The 21,777-nt window shown below is 38.1% G+C and overlaps 1 protein-coding gene across 1 annotated transcript in view; it reads right to left on the bottom strand.

Annotated features, from left to right (window-relative positions):
• DCHS2 (dachsous cadherin-related 2) overlaps positions 1 to 21,777 on the bottom strand; it is a 126,447-nt gene that overhangs the window by 87,454 nt on the left and 17,216 nt on the right. The gene's annotated exons all lie outside the window — the stretch shown is intronic.

The raw sequence follows: 21,777 nt of genomic DNA, 5'->3' as shown, positions 1-21,777 counted from the left end.
AATGCACTTTGTGCTTACTTGCTTTTTTTTTTTTGCTTGTGGGTGCCCTAATAAACTACAGGGTTTTAAAAATCATATAAGGCTAACCCCATTTCACATATGAACCTCTCATAAAAGATCACACTGATTTTTATCTTCTTAATAACACATTGATTTTTCTCTAACATTCTGTATCCTCCCTGAGACAAGTAAAAGAAAGGGAATATATTCTACTTGATGAACAATTACCAGATTTTAGCTTTTTTGCCTTCTCTGCTCTTCTGTGCATGTAACTGATGACAATGAACAAACCTGCCAATAAAAATATTGACTTATCTTTGATTTACTGCTTTCAGATGGTCTATAGAAAATGAGAAAGATGAAAATCATCTGAGGAGAAAACAGCATAAGTACATTACAGAATCATGCTTTCATTCTGAAAACCAGAGACCATCCAGCAAGCCAAGTGCAGATCCCGGAAGAACTAGGCGTGTTGGTCCATATTCTTCAATTCCTGCTCTGATGCTAGCCAGAGCTTGAATTCACTCCTATTTAACCCAAAAATTCCTCACATGCCTTCAGTTTTGTTACTATGCCTCCCCAAAATGGCATGAGCAGCTAAATCCCGTTGATACCAGCCAGGATCCGGAAGTGTGGGAGGCAGGTCCAATCTGGAAGGAATGCCCTTATCACACTTAATACACCAACAGCATCCGGACCATCACAAAATACAGTTATTGATGTCTGAATTCATGGCAAGCATTAGTGGTGCTAACACCTACTTATAACATGTTAGAAAATGTGGTTTGGGAGCAGGATGCTTAGGTTCCAGCACAGAAAACATCTGCTAAAAGTCCAGCATCTACTTGATCAGTCTAATTGGACTACATTGCCTTCAGTCTTATCATGCAAATATAACCAAATGTAACATCATTTGTTTTTATTGCCTATGTAAACTGGAAGAACAGAAGTGAAAAAAGAACATATTTCTGAGGAAGGAAAACTAATTCTCGTAGTGACTAGCAAATATTTGCAGGACTAAAGCTTTATTTAATCAAAGTCAACACCCCTACTTTTCAGTAAAAGCAGCTCCATCCGTTCATTAATGCTGCTCACATGCTCTGCTATAATTTTAGATTTTATAACATGCTAGAACCTTGCTATGCACAGTTAAGAGTTTAAGTACAAATCCATTTTTATTCATTAACTTTAGTAAGCTACAGAGCTCCAAGTACCTCTGCCAAGCAACAGCAGAGCACAAAAGTTTCCCTGTTCTGTGCTAATTGCACAAAGCAAGGAGTCATGGGTTTAATAATCTAGAATATCTGTCACAAATAAGGAAATATTTTGCACAGAACATCTTATTTTAATGATCTTGCATTGGAGCATGTTTTAACTCTTGGTGGCAGGATTCATTTTAAAATTTTATTTAACAAGATGGTTTAGAAAGCATAACTCAAGGTACTGGCTATCTTGTTGCTTAGAATATTTTTCACAATACCTTCCTATAAATGCTAAATCAATAATATTACTTTTATTGGCAGCATGTATTATTATGTTAATTAAAATTAATAAGAATTCCATTTTTGGCTTAGATCAACCAACATAATTCCTATATTTATAAAGACATGATGTGATGTACTAGCTAACTGAGCCTAAATGATCAATACATATCCTGAATGCAGAGTAGGTGCATGACCTTAAAACCAAACACTAATGACAAAAAGATCTTTTGACTATACTCATGTCTTTAATAGACAAATTACAGGAGGATGCTACAAAGGAGACAAACAAGACTGCATAAGTGGATAAGCAACCTTGCACCCAGCTGCCCCTTCCTTTTGGCACTCAGGTTCGTGCAACTGGACTTTAAGTCAGACCAGGAACATGATCCAGTAAAAGCTCATCATAACAACTTCATTATTGGTGCAACATTAGATTTCAGCCAAGTCATTTTGTGATCCAGCTGACCCCAGGGTAAATGGTAGGAGGATGGCAGGAAAGTGCAGTCCAGGTAGGACTTAAAAGCTTTTTCAAGCAGTGGCAGTTTGTGCAAACATTTTCCAAGCCCGAAAACGTGTCTGAGCTGCTAATTCCTGCCCACGAACCACAACGTTCCAACCAATACTCCTGGCTAGACTGATACAAGTATTTATGGAACCACATTGTGAACAAGATCACTAAAAGCAGAGCTTAAATCCTCCACTTAAAGAAACAGAAAACAATAAAACCCAAGAACCTTTATTTGTATTTAGCCAGATTATTTTTAAAAAATCGTTTTCTAGTCCACTTCAGAGTCACAATAGCGAGGATCAATGAGCAGCCATGGTAGAAATCTCTTAAATTGATTTTGCTGTCAAAGAAAAAGGGTTTGTTATTGTATCTTTACAGTAAACAAAGACCATGCATGGACTGCCTGAATTGCCACTTACAAATACACTTGTAAATTGTACCTAATCGTTAGGTAAATGTGGTGGTTTAACATAGGGTAAAGGGTAGCATGGCAGGCCAACAGAAGAACTGCTGTCACTGGAGAAGCAACCTTTGAGATATCATTACTGGCTCAAAGAGCCCTAGCAGAAGGTTACCTCTGAAAATGTACAGCTCTGCTTGAGCCCAGAGAAGGTCTCAGAGAGGGTCCACCCAGAGCCCACTCCCTCCTGCACTTGTACTACAGCTGTGGCTATTCTATGCATCGTATGTGGGTGTTTGTTGAAGCAGCGAGTTGACTGGCTACCACCTCTCCATAAATCAGGAAAGACTTCCCCTTAAAAAAACCAAAATGCACAAGTTAATCAAATCTGGACAGGTTCTTTGGCATTCCTCGTGGCATCAGCTTTTGACCTGCCACTCCAGTTTATTTCTTCAATTAGTGATGGGCTTCCTTTACCCATACTTCTTTTACAAGTATTTATCCTTTTGACTGCTTTCTGAGTCGATGACTTAAGTGACAATATATCTGGTTAGTTTACCTGCTCTCAACCATACACCCTTGAAAAACAGGTATTTTGTTTACATCCATTAAGCATCAGGGTGTTTTTTTGACTGTAGCCGATGGTGTATAGTGTAGGTCAGGTAACAGCAACATCATTATAATCACCCTATTTTTCATTTCTTGTTTTGATTAGCATGGTGAGGTCCAACACCACCACTTCAAGGCAGGCTTTACAGGACATATCAGCATAGGCAGACAAAGGTTTCTAACACTTTGCACCTCTAATGCTATGAATCTGACTGCTTGTTCGGATAGTCTGCCAAATATTAATAAATATCAAATGCCTTTTTTCTGTTCAGACCACTGCTCATTTACACACTGGAGCCTGACTACACTCCCATGTCCTCGTGCAGCTAGGATGACAGGAAAGATGAGCTTCTCTTTCCAGCTCCTTGTTCTGCAAGGTGGTGACTTCACCATTTTGTTGAAGGAGTCTGACACCATTTAGTATTGGGGGGGTTGGTTTGTCTGTGGTTTGTTGTTGTTTGGTTTGTTTCTTTCTTCTTCTTAAGGTGTTTGTATGTCCACAGAAGTCACAGAACTTTGCAAATCCCACAGGGGATGGTCTGTAGGTTGTGGCACATGAATCTCTTCAGAAAGCTGGCCCCTACTGCTCTGTCCCCTTATGAATACCTGTTAATGTGCTTACATGTAAAATCACACTATTAGTAACATATTCTAATCATCAATAAGCACCTTAGCTTGGCTCTCAGAAATATGACCTACATTATTTTTAGTTATTCCCTGTAAAAGTTGTGTCCCTAAGTGTTAAAAAGAAGAATAAACTCTCTCCTAAGGAAAGCATGTATTTTGTGTAACTGGAGTCTTAGAAATCATAGCCAATTTATATTTGGAAGTAAGCAGATGAGGGCTCTCTGAGTTCATTTCTACTTTTATGGAAAATTTAAAACATAGCCAAACTCACAGCTTGAATAATGTATTCATGGCTCTTAAAAAAAATATTTTTGTATTTTGTTCATTGTGGACAAAAAATTAGCAAGGGATCTATATATCTCCTAATCATTGGTGCAGAAATGAAGCCTGCACAAAGTATAGAGGCATTTCTCCCCTCTTTCCTTCTAAACCATTTTTCATTTACACACCAATTTTGTTTCCCATCTCTCCAACACTGCATGTCTAAGTTTCTAGCTATTTTTGCTCTATGCAAGTCTCACACTCACACAATTCAGAGGCTAGCAGACTACAATGCACAACAATAAGTAATCATCAGAAAGATCAAAAGGCATAGAACATGCAAAATCTTAACCTCAATCGCGTGACATGGAGCAAAATCTAGCACACTGTCTAACAAAAAAAGAAGCCTTTAGTTCTTTATTTGGTCTGAAATACAAAAGTGCACAGTAAATGTAACTAAATCAGCAATTTCTTCAATTTAAGTAAACTATATATTTTACAAATACGATTCTAATAGCCTGGCTTTGAATATGCGGAGTTGGCAGAGCCAGTCCCAAAAAGACAAAGAACATCACCTATGATCCATGATGTGTAAGCAATGATAAGCAGAAGCACTGCTCTAAAGTTAACACAAGCTGCTCTAAAAACAGAGCTTTCAAACACTCAATATCTGAAACTGAGCTTACTGTAAATTACTTTCTGCTCCCAAACTACAAATCCTAATTAGTATTAGGAGAATTACACTTATCACGCATACAATGAAAACTCTGTTGAGTGGAGAGCTAGTAATATTTACCTGATATGCATGATCATGCCAACTAAGCATTACATATCTATAATGAAAATAATTGTGTGTAGACACCCTGTGTGTACACAAGCCACAGATCTTCAAATGAACACAGTAACATCTAGATCATTATCTACACCATCTCAGAATAATGGGGCCAGAAGTACTTCTATCCCCTTTGCAGACCAGGCTGGACGTCTGAATGAAACCTTGAGGTGCACCAGCCTTCCTTCTCCTACGATCCATCTCCATTCATGTGGCCACTATGCACAACCCCAATTACATGATGGCCATAAGACCAGCATGTTACATGCGTGCAAGTCAGGATACACAGCCAGATCATGCATTATGTTAACATTCCATTTGACAGCATGACAGATGCACCTTCATCAGATGGACACCTAGGAGCAGACTGTCCTGCTGGGCCGTACCCATCGCACAGCTGAGAAGTTGAGAAACACCAAGTTACAAAAGTTTCCAGGCCAGAACAGTCCAGAGCCAACTAAGAGGGTCAAAGAAAAGAGAAAGGGGAGAGAATAACCAATACTCTAGCCACGAATGTGCAGCACAAGTAGATCCTGGCCCATTACAGATGATCCATTTCAGACTCCTGTACTTCATTCATCAATACCTTTTGCTGCATGAGTTGAGAGCTTTTAAATAGCATGACTGAATGCCTGATGAACCTTAAGCTGTTGCAAAATACACCACATAACAAAAGGAACATTGCATGTGAGAATAGCTCAAGCACATCTACAAGCACAGAATGCAGCTAAGTTTTATAGTATAACATCTAAGGAAAGCACACTGTGTACCAGCGCAAATTTTAATTAGTAAAAGCAACAGATGGATTAAGTTCTGGGAACAAAATGAGAAGGGCTGACAGGGTATAAACTGGCCACATCACTGATACAGGCGGAAGCATCCCTTTTCCTCTGATAGGAATTCACCCACAAATAGGACATTTGAGTCCTACACAGTTCCTATACTTCTTGCACAGCAGAAGTCAGAGCTGTTTTGAAGTGGGAGATGATGAAAACCAGATGGTTAGGTCCATTTGCTCAGCTCCAGAATTCTCTGAAGTTTTTTGCATTCTCTTAGGAAAAGGAAATACTCTGTTCTGGGGACTGGTTCTGAACATTTTGGATGTAGCCCCTTCAGTGATCAAAACAACTAACTGGAATGAATTTCAGCTTCAGTGATCAGAACAGCGAGATGGTGCTGGCAAGTAGAAGCATTCTTCAGTATCTGCTATGCAGAAACAAAAATTAAAAACATAGCAACTCCAAAAAGAAGTATATGTCCAACTTGGTGTATGCAGAATTTGTACATCCATATGTTTAGTGAGGATTGAGGCCTCCCTGAATATTCAGACAGTATGTCTCTAATACTAAATCACTTTATCACATGTGCTACTTTTAGATGATCCATTCCCTATTTCCTTATTACATTTTTCTCAGCCTAATGGTTGAGACCATTTGTAGCATGGTATTTAAACTATAAACAGACCAGATATTCTTATTAAGCCAATAGGATCCCTGCAGCTTTGACACATCTATGTGCTAAATTTGTAGCTTTTTAATTTTCATTGTTGTGTAACGTTCCCCCATTTTCTGGATAAACTACAAAAACACATTAGAATAGGGAACTGCTGCATAAAGAGATTCTGCTCTCAATTGCCTCCAACTCTCTATTGGTACCTGCCCATGATGCTAGTTAATCTCAGTTGCCTTTACTGGAGCTCTTCACCACCTGGCCAAAAAAAATTGCTTGTTTTTCCCAACCCTTGCCATGTCATTTCATCCCTAGCCCTAGTCCCATCTTTTCCCATACCTCCACAGAGAGCTGCAGCTCCCCTCTCACCAGCAGCTCTACAGGAGACACATAGCAACAGTCTCTTCATTAAACTTTTTAAACAAACAGTTTCTTACAGAGAGCTGGCTCCTGTTAAACTACACAAATGGGAATCACAGCAGCTAAAATTTCACAACAGAACTATTATATTTCAGCCACATGAGAGACTCTGGAGAATATACGGTAGAGAGATGGGGATATCTGGCCTACAGTGTGTGCTCTTTCCACTTTGCACTACTGGTTTCCACTTCACTTGTAAATACACCATCATATTTTATTCTCAAGATCTTGTTCCACTGCACAAAATCAGAGCTTGTTTCCTAGTTTGTTCCACCGCATTATAACCTCTTTTTTTTTTTTCCTTCCTTTCTTTCTTTTCCAAGCAAAACCAGCTTTTGAGGGAACATTGTAAAGATATAAAACTTCCAGACTGGAGCAGAATGACTGAGTCTTTAGTCCAGGACCTTGTTCTTATGGCCAGTGCCAGAGCCTGAAAAGTAAGATGCAAGATCTCCATAGTCAATAAAACCACTCTCTTCCTCTCTCATTTCTTCTCCTCCCCCATGAAGCATTCAGCATAAGTTTAATAGTTAAATAGGCTAATCACCAAAGGTCAGGTTTTTGTTCTTTCCCAAACTTTTCTGAATGAACTCTTTACTTGTGTTACATGCATAAATGTCCAAACTTTCTCCAAAGATGTTAAACTATTCGCCAAGACAAGTCATGGCTACAAATGTTCTACTTTGGAAAAATGTTATCTCATAGTTTTTTAATTTATGGCTTTTCAGTTTAATGGAGTACTTTTTATCGTTAGATACAGGTGAAAAGTTCCTAATATCTACTCTGAACTATAAATTATTTCATAATTCCTTCACAGTGTCCCTTCATTAATTTTCTGGCCAACATAAAAACCAGTCTTTCTTTGATCTTTCCCATTTCTCAAATGGGAAACATTTGACATCAGCCACAGCTTGAGTTGAGAAGCTGGGCTAACAGATCTGCAGACTCCCATCATTCAGCACCAAAGAAACCCTCATCCCCTTGACTGAGTGTGAAGATGGCATTGATCAGCACTGTAGAAATCTCAGCCTCTGAGTTTCTTAGAAAATAGTGGAGCATTGCCAGTAAAGATCTTTCTCCACTAATGATGATCTAGTAATCCTTGATCATTGCTAATGATCACTTACTCATGAAAGGTGAAAAGGCATGAAGTGAACTCTTAAAGCAGAGACCCCAAACAATGTGCCAGAGTCCTCTGCCAATAAAGAAGATGGAGGTGATTGGTCTACCTTCTTCAGATCTTTACCATCATGGGAATTTGCAACAGACACCACTGTGGCATGGCTCCACAACAACTTCTGACATTTAGATTCACTTCACCATCAAGTATGGAACTTGCTTAATTGGCAGATGTTACATATTCAGAAATACACCAGTTACTGTAACACTAGAAGCATTCAATATGCAGATTTAAAGGTAGGATGCAACAATGGTGCATGGAGCAGAACTGAAATCAACCAATATAAAGGCTAAAGAATACAAATTGACATTAGGGAATAATGGAACATGTGGCCTAAAGCAAGCATGGCACCTGCGCAGCTCAAATTAATTCCAGCAGAGAAGTGATGGTGGGGGAAGGAAGGAGGCACACTGTTGGAGGAAACCCAGTGTCTTCACTGCAAAAGTTAAAATTAAAAAGTGACATTTGTAAAAAGTCAGTTCCAAGGGGGAAAAAAACCCACTGTGAATATACCTGTGTGCTACCATCAAAGAAATAGACTTCTCAAGAAAAGATGAAAACTAAAAGTGAAAAGAGAAGAGGAAAAAAGCACGGAAATAACATTTTAAAATGTGATTCTTCTTACAAGGTGTTAAAAAAGACACTACAGAAATTTATGAAAGAATAAATTATGCTGAGAGTGATGTGGGAAAGCACCTGCTTTACCACAAAGTAAGCGTAGTCCCTCTGACCCACCAGCTCTACACGTGCACACTTAGAATTAGAGAAGTCTGCACACTTTAGCACTCAACTGCTGTGCTTTGCAGACGCAGTTTTTTGTGACAGGAAACAGAAACATGATCTCCACATAGCCACCATACTCTGTGCTCCATTAAGATTCACAGCTCTGTCATCTGAGCTGCTTTCACATCTGTAACATGACACTCCAGCAGCCCAGCCTGAATGTACATCTGGTAATGTCATGCACGTTTCATGCACCAGGAACACAGGTGGGACGATATAAAATGAGTGTGTTTTGAAGCAAATGCAGAATGGATTGGAAGTACTTCTAGAAATAATTGAACACAGTGACCACGTAAGTAGCAGCCAAAGCCCATGAACAGTGAGCTGTCTTTAATAATTCTTGGTAGAGCTACTTTACCATTAACATACACTCATAAATAGCCTACATGGAAAAAAAAGGAAACTACTCCTTCTTGACAGCAGCTGAGCTAAACAGGAGGGGATGCTTGCCAAGCGCTTGATTATAATAACTATCTGCTAGGCTGTGCAACATGCTGAAAAAGATTTGTAAGCAAGGTAAAGAAGAGGTTTATAGAAAAAAAAAACAAACAAAACCCAATACTTTCTGTTCTCACTGAGTGGCAGAACTTCATTTGAAGTTACAATGCATTTTCCATCTGCCACAGAGGCAGCCTCTGAAAGTACTGTAAGATGGAACAGTAAGATTCACGTTTCTTTCACTAGTGACAACTTAAAATGTTTTCTCTGTGTCTGAAAACGGTGCATAGGAACTGTGGCAGTCTCTTCTCACAAAAGATTGCCATTATCAGAAGAAAGTATCAAGCAAATAAATGCACTGCTTCACACACGCTACTATTACTTTTACTATTACTACTACTATAACTATTACTGGAAAGGCACAACTAAAAAGTAAAATAATGTTTCCTTTTATTTTCAGAATAAAATCTAGAATGAAAATAAAACTACAGAATGCAATAAAAATCAGGTTTTCTTCTGTTATCTTCTAACTTCTTATATAATTTCCTATGTAATTATGAAAAGCTATTCTCTATGTCCATTCAAAAAGCTAGAACTGCAAACCAACCCTCTACTAAATCCTGTGGTATTTTATCTTCTTTTCTGTGAAGTGGTACTTCATTTCCACTAAATACTACAGGCACTGCTCAAACAGCTAGGATATACAGCAAAATCAGGGGCTGCTAAGTCATACTCCACAGGACAGACCAGCACTTGAATTATTATGGTTGGTGATAATGAATACAAACTATGAGAATATCAACCCGTGGACTGAGCACTATGAAACATAATGCTGTGCAGTTTCATTACAAAAGCAGAAAGGGAGCAAAAGGAAAATTCAGCACAAAACTCTGGGAAAATGAGATGACCAGGGTCTTCAGCGTCCAGAGAAAGCAACAGAGAGATATCATGGGTACCAAGTGGTACAGTCCTTTGTACTAAAACTGACCTCAGTACTAATACTGTGTTGGCTACAGCATCAGGTTTTTCACAACTCACAACGCAAAGGTCTTTCTTTTCCGATCCCATAAAGATCCATTTCCACCAAATTAGAATAATTCTCCCCTTCATAAAAAAATAATATTCATTTCAAAGGTAAAGGTAATTTCAGCGCCAATAAAATACTCTTTCTGAAATCATTATGATTCTTCCATCTCAGCCTACTAGCAGAAGGAGAGAAAAAAAAAGCCTCTCCAGTTCAAGAGAAAAAGAAAGTTTAGCAGCCTAAATTAATTACACTAGAAAGACAACTTTAAAGCAAAAGAATAGAGTAACTTGAACAAGTCAAAAGGGCAAATTCCATTCAAATATTGCTGGTGTGTAAAGAACAGAAACAACTGAAAGGAAGAAGAATGAGCTTTCATGTAAAGACACTGACATCAGCATTATGCGTTGCTATTGCATGCCACAGCTTTTCCAGGAAGATGTGCATCTCCACACACAGAGCAAACTCAAAATCCTAAGAGCAAATTCAAGTTAATATTTGTTTTGTAAATATATGGCCACATGCCAATACCTTTTAAAGTACGTAACAGAAAAGAAACCAAAGGAAGGATAGGCTGAGACAAAAGAAAGGGCAAAAAGGAATCTGTAGAAATTCTCTGAGGAAAAAATAAAAACACTTTCTAAAGCCATGAAACATGATAGGGAAGCAATACAGTTAAAGTTTTTTTCACCCAATTGTAAGAAAGGGCAGGAAAGAAGTTACAAAATTCCACTGTAAAATTAATATAAAATTATACTATAGACATAAAAATGATAAAAAACTATGATAGCTTCTGTGCCGAAGATAAAAAAAAACATGGCAATATTACTGTGAATTTCTACTGTCCTGCAGAATGAGGAATTCAGGATTTTAATAACACTATCATGGTGGCAAGCAAAGGCATTTGCAAAATGTATGTCAAAATCCATTTCCCAGTGTAGGCAGTATTCTCTATTACGGCAGGAAATCCTGAGGGATTGATTTGAACTGACCATGACTGCACTCCAACACATTTTGAAACTAACCCCACTGTCACCACCTGTGGGTTCCAGACAAAAGAAAAGCCTTTTATGCAGGCCAGCATGCAGGAGGTCTTATTCTCAGTATTATTTTCCTCCCTGCAAGTGTCTCCTTTCTCTCCTGTGATCTAATCTATAGTATCTATAGCGTGATGAACAATAACTACTCTAGCTTTAGCTTCTCTTCACTCTCATTGCCTCCTTTAATTATGGAATTACATCCTCAGCGTGTTACAAAATTCTTAAACTACAATTTTTCACAAATAAACACTCTCATATGATTTCTTGTTTATTATAGAATAAAAATATATTTAATACAAAATTCAAGGCAAACTGTTCTGTGGCATAGTTACCCTCCTTTAATAATCTTTCCCCTTGCAAAGAATTCCACTGTTTTTTAATATGCTAGCAGTAGTCTGGGAAATTTCAGAAAAGGAATCATTAGCTTTATCATGTCACCACCTTGGCATTTTAAACAAAAAGAATGCAGACTCTATGCCTTTATCAAGGCTCATTTCACACCCAGTACAGAAAATAACATAACTCCACAGTAATACTATCAGTGATAAAATGAGAGCAAAACCGTGCTGGCAGGTATTCTTCTGATATCTATGCCCAAATCAATCATGTCAAGATAACTTTTCCAAAGGCAGTGAAAATGACTACTACGTATTGTCAATGTTTTGCAAAATAAAGAGATAAAGACAAATTAAGGGAAGCCTGGAAGGATCAGGTGTTTTGGACACAAGCCCCTGAGAGCCCTCTCCTTCCAGGCAGCTGCAGGCAGGCATGACTGCTGGTATGGATGATAATACTACAGACAAAGATCCCTGCCCACAACTCAGGCTTCCAATGCCCAAATATTGAATGCAACAGGGCAAAAAAATAGATTTTGGGAATTAAACAAGCTGTAGGATTCACTCATTAAATGTAAACACTCCCCTTCTACAACTCAATTCTATGGTTATTTATTTCTGGACTTCCAGCAATAAAAGCAAATAGGGTAAGTCAATACTGAATGGGATAATTTTATGACTGAAGTGAGAAATGTCTCTTGCTGCAAAATAGTGGTTCAAAGTGCTCTGAGCACATAAAATTAGAACAGAACTCAACAGAATTAAATCCTTAATGAATATCCCCTCATCGTCTAAGCATGTTTGTTACAGTGAACTCACCTTCAAAACAAACTCATAATTCAAAAAGCAAGAATTACATGACAGCAAAAAACTCAAAAGATCAAGTGTAGAAGAGCACAGTTTTTAGTGAACAAGTCCTGTGATGAGTGTGTTTGCAGTATGTCTGTCTGCTTTACTCTACATGCAGCTCCTCTGCATTCTTTGAAGTATTAGCACTACTGATGATAACTCCAAAGATCATCTGACTTCATCCAAAGGATCATTGGTCATTGATAGACACCTTGGTAATCTTTAAAAGCTTGTCCTCTTCATATGTCTCAGCAACAGCAGTTAGATAGGAAAGAAAGCTGACTCTCCTGGTTTGCAGAAAACAAGCATCTACAGTTCTGAACTTTGAACCAGTGGAAATCAGAAAAACCTGCGGCAAGATGCAACTTACTGCTTGCTTGGTGCCAAGACAAAGTTCTGCGGTGAAACAGCATTTTGCTACAGCACTTTAAAGTATGAATAGTACTAGATCCTCTCCATTGCATGCGAAAAGACTCCTCATGTGGACTTCATCTCTGTACGAAGCTGTAGCAGCTGTCTTACATTAACATGTTTAAACACATAAATACAGTTACCAGTATAGATGTAAAGTTACAAATGTTGAATTAATTTTAAGCTAGTATATAGTTGATATAAGCCCTTTTTTTCCATAAGCATCAGAATCCCATAAATCTCAGCTACTGTTGAGGTCTTGATCCTTATTTTCTTTGGCTGGGTAATATCTAAACAGATCTATTTTCCCTCTTTCTGGGGTTTTAATCACTCAGTAAAGTAACTATTATTATTTTGTCTATTGGGTTAACCTGTCCACAATTACATACTACTTTTATCCAATTTGAAAGGTCACACAACAGTCATTTTGTGTGCGACCAGATAATGTCATGTGAACAACTGCATTTGGACCTCTTAATGTAAACAATTGTAATAAGACTTCATTAATTTTGTGGGAAACTTTCAGATATTTCCTTAACATACACTTGGTTCCCATAAAAGCCCCAAACTAATAGCACTGGCAAAATGAAAACCCTCTGAATCTTCTGACAGGACAAGTTCCTGTTGATGTCCATCTGCACCAGTCACAAAGGAACACACTTTTAGTACAGAGATTTCACTAGCTGTACACTCACGGTCTTTTTTGGCTTGGCTTCCAAAAGGAGCAGCTTCTTTCACAGTGGTTTCTGTGGCAAAGACAAATGAAGCAGCAGTAACAAGCCTGAGACATTCAGTCCCTTTCCTGAAGGCTAAGGAAGAGCAAATAGTAAAAATATTCATTAGTAAGATGCTATAAAGCTATTCTTAACAATCTGGGCTTTTAAGATAAAGACAAACTTAAATTCTTACTTGTTTTTCAGTTATGTCTTATTCCCTTCTAAAACTCTTCTGAGAAGGGTCTCCTTTGAAGCATACCATATTTGTCTCTCCATTATTCAACTCCTCTATTTACTTACAGTCTGTAATATAACCTTCCAATTCCTGAGGAAGCCAAATAAGAGACTTGACAAGAATTGCCTCCAAGTCTTTGCAGGAACTGCCAAGAAGCTGGATTCCTCCCGGCTTGGGATGTTGCTGCTGTAAACACCTCACAGGGGTTACAGGGCTTGCACTAAGCTGGTTTCAGAGCTCTTTTCAGAAAATCATAAAACATCCCTGCTCTTCCTCTCCACAAAACCACTGGGGAAAAATGAAATATAATGGCTTATGTACTGCTAACATGCCTCTCTGCTATCACATATAAGAGCACTACTTCCTAGGTATCCAAGATGTAAGATTTGCACGTGGATACTAGACAGCTGGCTGAACCCTAGCAATCCTAAGGTGGTGCTGATGAAAAAGAAAAGCTGTTAAGAAACCCTACCATCTTTCAAGTATTACCCATATCAGATATAATCTCCCCACAGAAAATTAGGCTACCTGGTTTGATATTCACCTGAATTTAACATTCTTCCCGAACACTCAGGAGGCCAGAGAGACTCAGAGGGTCCAACTTCTGCCGCAATTGGACTTAATTGCAATGATCACAAGTTTTTACACCTTTAGGCCTCACAACTTTGACTGCAACCGAGCAGATAGCTGAACATACCACAGCTTCAAAATCTGCAAAGGCTCCAAACAGATCCAAATACAGCAAGGCAGCTGCTCAGCAAAGTCACTCAGCACACCTCCTCTCCATTTGTTCCTTTGACTCACTCTCCATTACATAACAGGTCAAATTAAGGTTCCTATCTTTACCTTCAGATTGGAAATGGCTCAACTGCCAGAGAAACTGCTTTTCTAAAACTACAGAACCATCATTTTGAAGTTACTTGTTCAGATGCTTTTTTTCCCCTGTGATGGGCACAAAATATTTGCAGATCATTTCCAGAAGGGATGAGAACAACAGCAACCCTTAGCTCTGCCAAAACAGAAAGCAAAACCCATTTTCTTAAACTACTCTTCTGTCTAAATAAAATGCACAACCCCCCACCCTGCCCCAACAAAGTAAACCATATTTGGTCAGCACCATCAAAAGAAAGGAGAAAGAAACATATCTGTGTTCCCAAAGGCAAACAACCACCATGGCCAAAAGTACCACTAGTTTCTGGAAGATACCTATGTATAAGACCTTTCCATGAACAAAATTAAGTTCCTTCCAGTTGATAACAGAACATCTCTTCTTCTCGATAAAGCAATGCAGACTGAAGTAGCCGTTCAGCAGGAAGAATGTGCAGCTGTGGTTCAGTCAGGTCCCACAAGGATGAAGGCTCCCAGAAACACTGGCAGATTCTGGAGAATCTGGGGGTATTTGGCAATAACAGAGCTTTCTAAAAAAGCAGGTGGGAGAGAGTGAAAGGAAAGAACAGATCACTGAAGGAGAATTACAGCCAAAGAAAAAATTACTGCTATTTGGGGCCTAAAGGTGTTACTAACACCCGTTATAGGAAGAAGGAGCTCAGACAATGTTGAGGAGAAGAATTCTCACTCAAAACATTCTTTTTTGTGAGTTTTTGTGGGAAATATTGAGAATTTGTGAGACAAATTCTCACTCAAAATTAAACACTATTTATCCTACCCTGTCTATGAAGTTGATGCATTCTTACGTACAAACAAAACCCCCTTCCTTTTCAAAACCACATTGAATTGAACATAGTTAATGAGAGCTTAAAACTTTTCAGGATGTTACTTCCCTAAACAAAGTCAGAAGTGTATCTTTTCAATATAGCGATTTCAACAAGCTAAGCATTTATGTAACCACTAAATGAAAATCTCACAGGGATGTATTATAAAAACAGTATTTTTATAGTATAGTTATTCAACATGCTTCAGAAAAAGAGATATTTTTTCTTCTCTTACACCAACAAAACCACAGCGCAGTAACAAGGTTTATAAGTTAGGCTTAAGGTACTCTTTCTCCAGTCATTGATGTTATACAGTAGTGTCTCATTTTACCCTTTAATAACTTCTTTGTGTACATCATCTGGCAGTGCCAGGCTTCCAGTCAAAGGTGGCACCAGAGCTCTGTATACTCCATTAATACTCTCCACTCCCAAGAAGAAGCAGGTCAGCTACACGGGCTGCTTTTGTCCCAGCAGATAATGCATGCACAGTTCCTTCTTTACTGTAACTACATGTTCCATGCTTCTAGTGCCAGCATGGAACAACTACGCCTTTTGGTTAAGTTCAAGTTCTGCCCTGTGGAGTTTTCTTCCTCCCAATAAATCCACATTTGCTTTTGTCATGTAGCCTCAATAACAAAGTTGCTTGTGAAAATAAGTCTACTCATACCTACTCATCTACACATCTGCCCAATCTCTACAGTCAGAGCTGAGGATAAGCAGCTGTGCAAACAGTCACCACCTGGGTACAGGGAATAATATCCAGACAAGTGGAGGGAATTAGAGTTTTTTCAAGCAGTCAGGTCTCTTGCTGCCTAAGGACAATGAACACAAGCCTTGTGGAAGCATGTGAGCCTTCTAAGAGAAGCTAAAAAGCAGCTGTTAAATTTCTCATTCTCCTTTGAGCCCTGATTTCACAGTGAGGAGTCAGTATCCTGTTTTACAAAGTGGGCAGTTGGTTTCTTTTTCATGATAGGACCTGACCTGATGGTTCTGGAGCTCCTCAGATGAAGGCAGTTGGATACACTACAGCTGCTCAGCTCCGGAAGAAAACAAATTTCATTCTGTAATAAAATACTGCCCACAGTCATTTGGAAGGTATAAAATGTGTGGCTTTAAATTTGTTTTAGGACAGTTGTTGAGGAACTGTATCTGTGAGATGCGTAGGCAGTCTACACAGCTGGGGTGGAATTTTTTCTGCAAGAAAGACACCTGGAAATTTGGTGGTTATTGTTAACTAAAATAATCTCACAAAGCTATTCAATTCCTGCTGAAATACTGCTATCAAAGAATTCAAGCTTTGATCTTATGTTAAGCATCCTTGGACTCAGTGAAATCAAGCTGCTCTTCACGTATATATGCATCTAAAGACAGGCTGCAATGAATCAGAAAATTTGTTCAAAGTAGCTCTCTTCACAATACCACAGAAATATAGAGAAAAATTCACAATAGCAAAAATGATCAAGTGAAAAACCTTACAAAGGTTACTTACAATTATAAGGAATTTATACTATAATGCTAATGAAAATAGTACTGTCAAGTTCCGGAAACAAATGGAAATCTAAATGCCAGACCCCACCTTGTTAAATTTTGCTGTTCTTCATGGTTGGTACCACTGTAGTCAAGCTTAAACTGCTATGACTACACTATCCAAAGCTAGACCTCAATGAACCAGAGCAGTATTATTATAACAGACAACAGAGAACCAATAGTGATAAAATTAAAATTGGTCTTCATCTTTATACTTAAAGCCTAGACTACTATATAATTAGAGGTACTTAAATGTCTCAGTAAAGCCCTGGGCACCAGCCATTTTCAAGGGCATAAGACAGGACTAGATTGGAAGAGAGATTTTTCTTTTGCTCTAAAACTTTGGACAGCATTGTCTAATGAGGGTAATCAACAGCTTCAACAGAAGACACCAGCTCTCTTTTCAAGTCAGACAGTACTAAAAGGGAAATTGAAGAACAGCAGCAGTAAGAGGAACGAATGGCTGAGAAATCATCCCTGAGCATCTATTTTCACCCCATTTTTACCAGTTAAAGTTTTCAATTTGAGTGGACAAGGAATTCAGAAATAGGACTCTATACTAAACTCCACAATTACTGAACTAGAACTAAAGAATCATCAAGGCCAGGAACACATGAGAAAATGTACCTTTTGATATAAAAATATAACACCACTGACAGAACCAAAGAAGTATGACAGTCAATAGACTAAGCTTTGACATTTAGCAAAGTGTGCTGATACATGTCTGCAATTCCCTGCAGGAATGGAACAGACTGACCACTATCTTGGATAAGACTGAGACTTACCAACAATGCTGCAGAAGGACAAGAAAAAACAAAACAGAGTCTTTGGTTGACTTAATTAGAAAAAGATAAACACTGCCACACACCAAAAATGCATCATGACAGGACTAAACGTTCCACATTTGTCACGTTGATGTTACTAAGCGTTCCTGACTGTCAAAGCATGAAAATACAAATGTTGCTGACAAACATAAAAGCTTCTTCAATAATCTGCTGCCATCTGTATTATTAAAAGCACGTTTTTCATATGAGCAAGCCCTTTAGCAGCACAGAGAACAAGTCACCATCCTGGCTCATGTTATGAAAAATTAACATAATTCTACTGAGCTGATGAATATTATAATGCAAAAGTTTAACATGAACAATTTGAAAGAAACCCCACATAACTAAAATCTCTTTATATACTTGGAAACATTATTCTACCAAAATCAGTGTCTTTGCAGTTCATATATCTGTCAGTTTACTATGCTATTCCTTACAACATGAAGAGTTCCACAGGATAAAGCATAGTGCAGCAATACATGCATTTTGTATGAGTGACTTCGGAAGGAAAGTGTCGGTCCAGACAGAATGTACAAGACAGATGGAAGGAGCTGAAACAGCTTTAGCTGCAAATCAAATAAGAAAAATAAACTAATCACATGGTCAAACGGTAGAAAGAAATACTACACACATGTAATAATACATATGTACACACATGCTACACACACCCCTTGATAAAATATTAAAAATACAGAAAAACAAAATTAGTTTTTGTAATTTGTGTAGAGGACTGGGAGTGAAGAACGCTCCCTCTCATTCTGATTTAAGCACTATCAATCATCCTGCTCACAGCTCAGTAACGCTGTCTTACGTGAAAGCACAACTGCAGAAACACCTTGGTAACCTGGGCTCGCTCCATAGGCATGTATTGCTGGGTTTAGAGGCTGAAAGCTTTATGTGAGACTAGATATGGGACAGACCTGAGCATAGGTAAGAGTAGGAAAGGTAATTAGTTATTATTTTTAATTCCCTTTATTACAAACATCAGTCTCAGAGGGAAAAATCAGTGTTTCTTTTTGCACAATTGCTATGGAAAACACTGATGTCTAAAATTCACCAAAAGATCTCCCTCAGATATCTGCTGGACTTTTGTAAGTTTTCTAGATACCACCTCTACTAGGATGTTAAAAAAAAAACCCTAACTTTTGCGGTGCAGGCTCACCACAACCTGACATTTATCTGTAAAGGGGACTTTCTAATCAAATAATTAAGACTGTGAAAAGCAGAATACTTGACTACCTCCATGTGGTAGCAGATTCATTGTTATGCATTGTTCTGATGATCTCTGTAGCCTAAACTGGGGATTTTAAATTGGGCATGCACTTACCACATCTCAGTATCTTGAGAATACCTTTCAGATAATATCAAAATGGCTAAATAAAGACAAAAAGATGACAATGACACCTACTGTTAACTTCTTAAACCCATCCATTTCTAATCACAGGGAACAACAGCATGAACTCTAGTTAAGTAGAGTTCACTAAAATACAATCTTTGTCAAAGAAAAATACAGTTTGTGAGACTTAGAAATACATACAACTACCAAAATGCAAAGCTTTGTGATCAACAAACGTTCAAGGATGTTATCCAAACTTACTGAGGCTTTAATTGCAATACACAGGTTTAAGTTTCCAGTAATCCATTTCCCCTGCTTACAACACATAATAACCAAAGGAAGACTGACATGTAACACAGAAGTCAGTGATATAATACTGCACTAAGAGGCAAGCAGCACATTAAATGCTGAACAGGTGAAATTTCTAGGGAATGAGAATGAATACATTAACAGTCTCTCCTGCAGAAATTAAATCTATTAGGCAATTAACTTCCTAAAGTGTTACATCCCACTACAGTGAATGCAGCTGAGGTTGTACCCTTTAACATTGTCCACTCCTGGACAACGCAATTAGGCTCCAAAGTAACTCGTTACCATTCCCAGCAACTGCTCCTGCAGAAGCGTTCCTGAAGATTTTCACATTTTATGCCATTTCTATAACTTCACTGCAGGTCCCTCCCAAGTCAGCCACTGATACGTAGTGTCCCCTGCTTTATATTGAACTAATTAATTCAAGATAACTAAGTCAGGCTTTCAGTATTAAAGAGGCCTCTGGGGGAAATAAACTAACAGCAGTGATAGGGTGAGAGTACAAACAAAGAAAACTGAAATTTCACAGTAACCTTTCCTTTATGAAAGAGGATCTTGCTTTACTGTCCAGGACCTTTCTTTCTCTTTCAACTTTCCTTTCTTAGGTCTTATTTCCACAAGATCAATTCCATGTTCTGGTTTTCTTATCATCAGTTCCCTGGGGAACATCCTGGCACGCTACAGTGTCTCACCTGAATAATACCACAATGATTAAGAACACCTTCAGGACTAGAAATGTTTTCTGAGCACAAGTCTACAGCTGTGATTGTGGAAAATATACTTTGAATTGTGTCTGGTTTTAATGATGAGGAAAGGCCTTCACTTATAGATATCACACACACCCTTCCAAAAAAATGGGAGCTTGATTTCTGCTTCAGTCCCTGCATGAGTGAATTGACAACTGAGCTATCAAAAAAAAAAAAAAAAAAAAAAGGGAATTTACTTTATTAACTTCTTTGCTTTCCTTGAAGGGTCAAAAAAATTTGCTTTATTTCCAAAGAATGTCAATGCTTCATTCAGCCTGCAACACCTTGTTAATTTGAAATAGAAAAAAGCAATAAAATAAATTTCAGGTTCATTCTAACTGAAAGCTTCTGTCTTAATTTTTCAGCTCAGACAAGGCAGGATAAGATCTGAAGCACTGAGCCAGAATAAGTGTGATAAAAGACCTAACAGAAGCCATGACTCTGGGGATCTTTACCAGGGAAGACATCAATAACAGCCTAATCCTGCTACTACTTATTCTGTGCTGCTGGTCTAAATGTCAAAACCAAAATAATGATCAAAAAAATTCACCTAAAAGAATGTCTGACTGATGGTGCTGGAGTTACTGAAAATTTATAAACTACCCCAAAACACACAGATTGACAGAACAAACTAAGATGGCTCTACCAAATTAATGTTTGTATTCTACGTTTTTTAATAATTTGTTGCACAAAGGTTATCCATATTATTGATACCACAGCTAGAAGAGATTAATATGCTTAAAGCCTACTAACTCTCTGGAGATATAAAATCCTCCTGGAATTGTCACAAATACACATGATGTTCTCAATATCTAAATCTGTGTACTATATTACAGTTTGCAAGAAGGTCTACAATGACTGCACATATGAGGAGGATCTGTACTGTTCCAGCTAGCTGAATAATTCTAGAGGAGTTATATACAAAAAAAAGTGTACTTGAAGTTCACATTTCAAACAACAATATCCAAATTACTAGAGCTCAGCTTACGCTTCTGTATCTGATTGAATCCCATTTTAATTATCTTTTAAAGGAGAAGTAACACTACCACTTTATTTTTGCAAAAGGTTATGACAGTAATCTTGAATGGACAGATTACTGTATACTTGGAAAAAGCACACAGATATCTAAAGAGAAGAAAGTGTTCTAGATGTATATGGTATTAAATGAGGCTATCAGCTTAACATCTTGCTTTTTAAAGCAAGAAGCAAAAATAAGCCAGCCTGCCTATCACTTTATCAGCATGTCCCCTTCTGTGGTTTGCAACAATAATATTTACTTCTTTAGAGGAAACCTCTTCCCTGAAATGCCTTACTCTCCTTTTCCCCACCCACTCACTGCAGAATTTGCTTTTAGATCACTGTTTATTACACAATGGAAATGTGTATCAAACAGAAGCTTCATATACCTACAGTCTTATATTATTGTGTTTCAAATGACCAGAACATATCGAGCACATGAAGTGCCTGTAACTGTGACTCTCTCCAAAAGATACTGCTGCAACTGATAGTCAGTTCTTGTCTTGCAGCTAGAACAGCGCTCCTGGAGATCCGTCTGGAGACCAGTATACTTAATGCTAATCATATGTAGCTTCCCATCCTTACAAAACCATTCACACAGATCCTTAACTTTGTTACACAACTGTTCTGGGTGAGTGTACTTTGACAGCGTTCAGTTACATACAAAAGGAAAACTGATACATCATTTTGCTCTGAAAGCTTAAT

The sequence above is a fragment of the Phalacrocorax carbo genome, chromosome 4 (assembly GCF_963921805.1).
Source record: "Phalacrocorax carbo chromosome 4, bPhaCar2.1, whole genome shotgun sequence".
Lineage (NCBI taxonomy): Eukaryota > Metazoa > Chordata > Aves > Suliformes > Phalacrocoracidae > Phalacrocorax > Phalacrocorax carbo.
The sequence above is the reverse complement of the archived record's forward strand: the minus strand, read 5'-3'. Positions and strand labels throughout refer to the sequence as shown.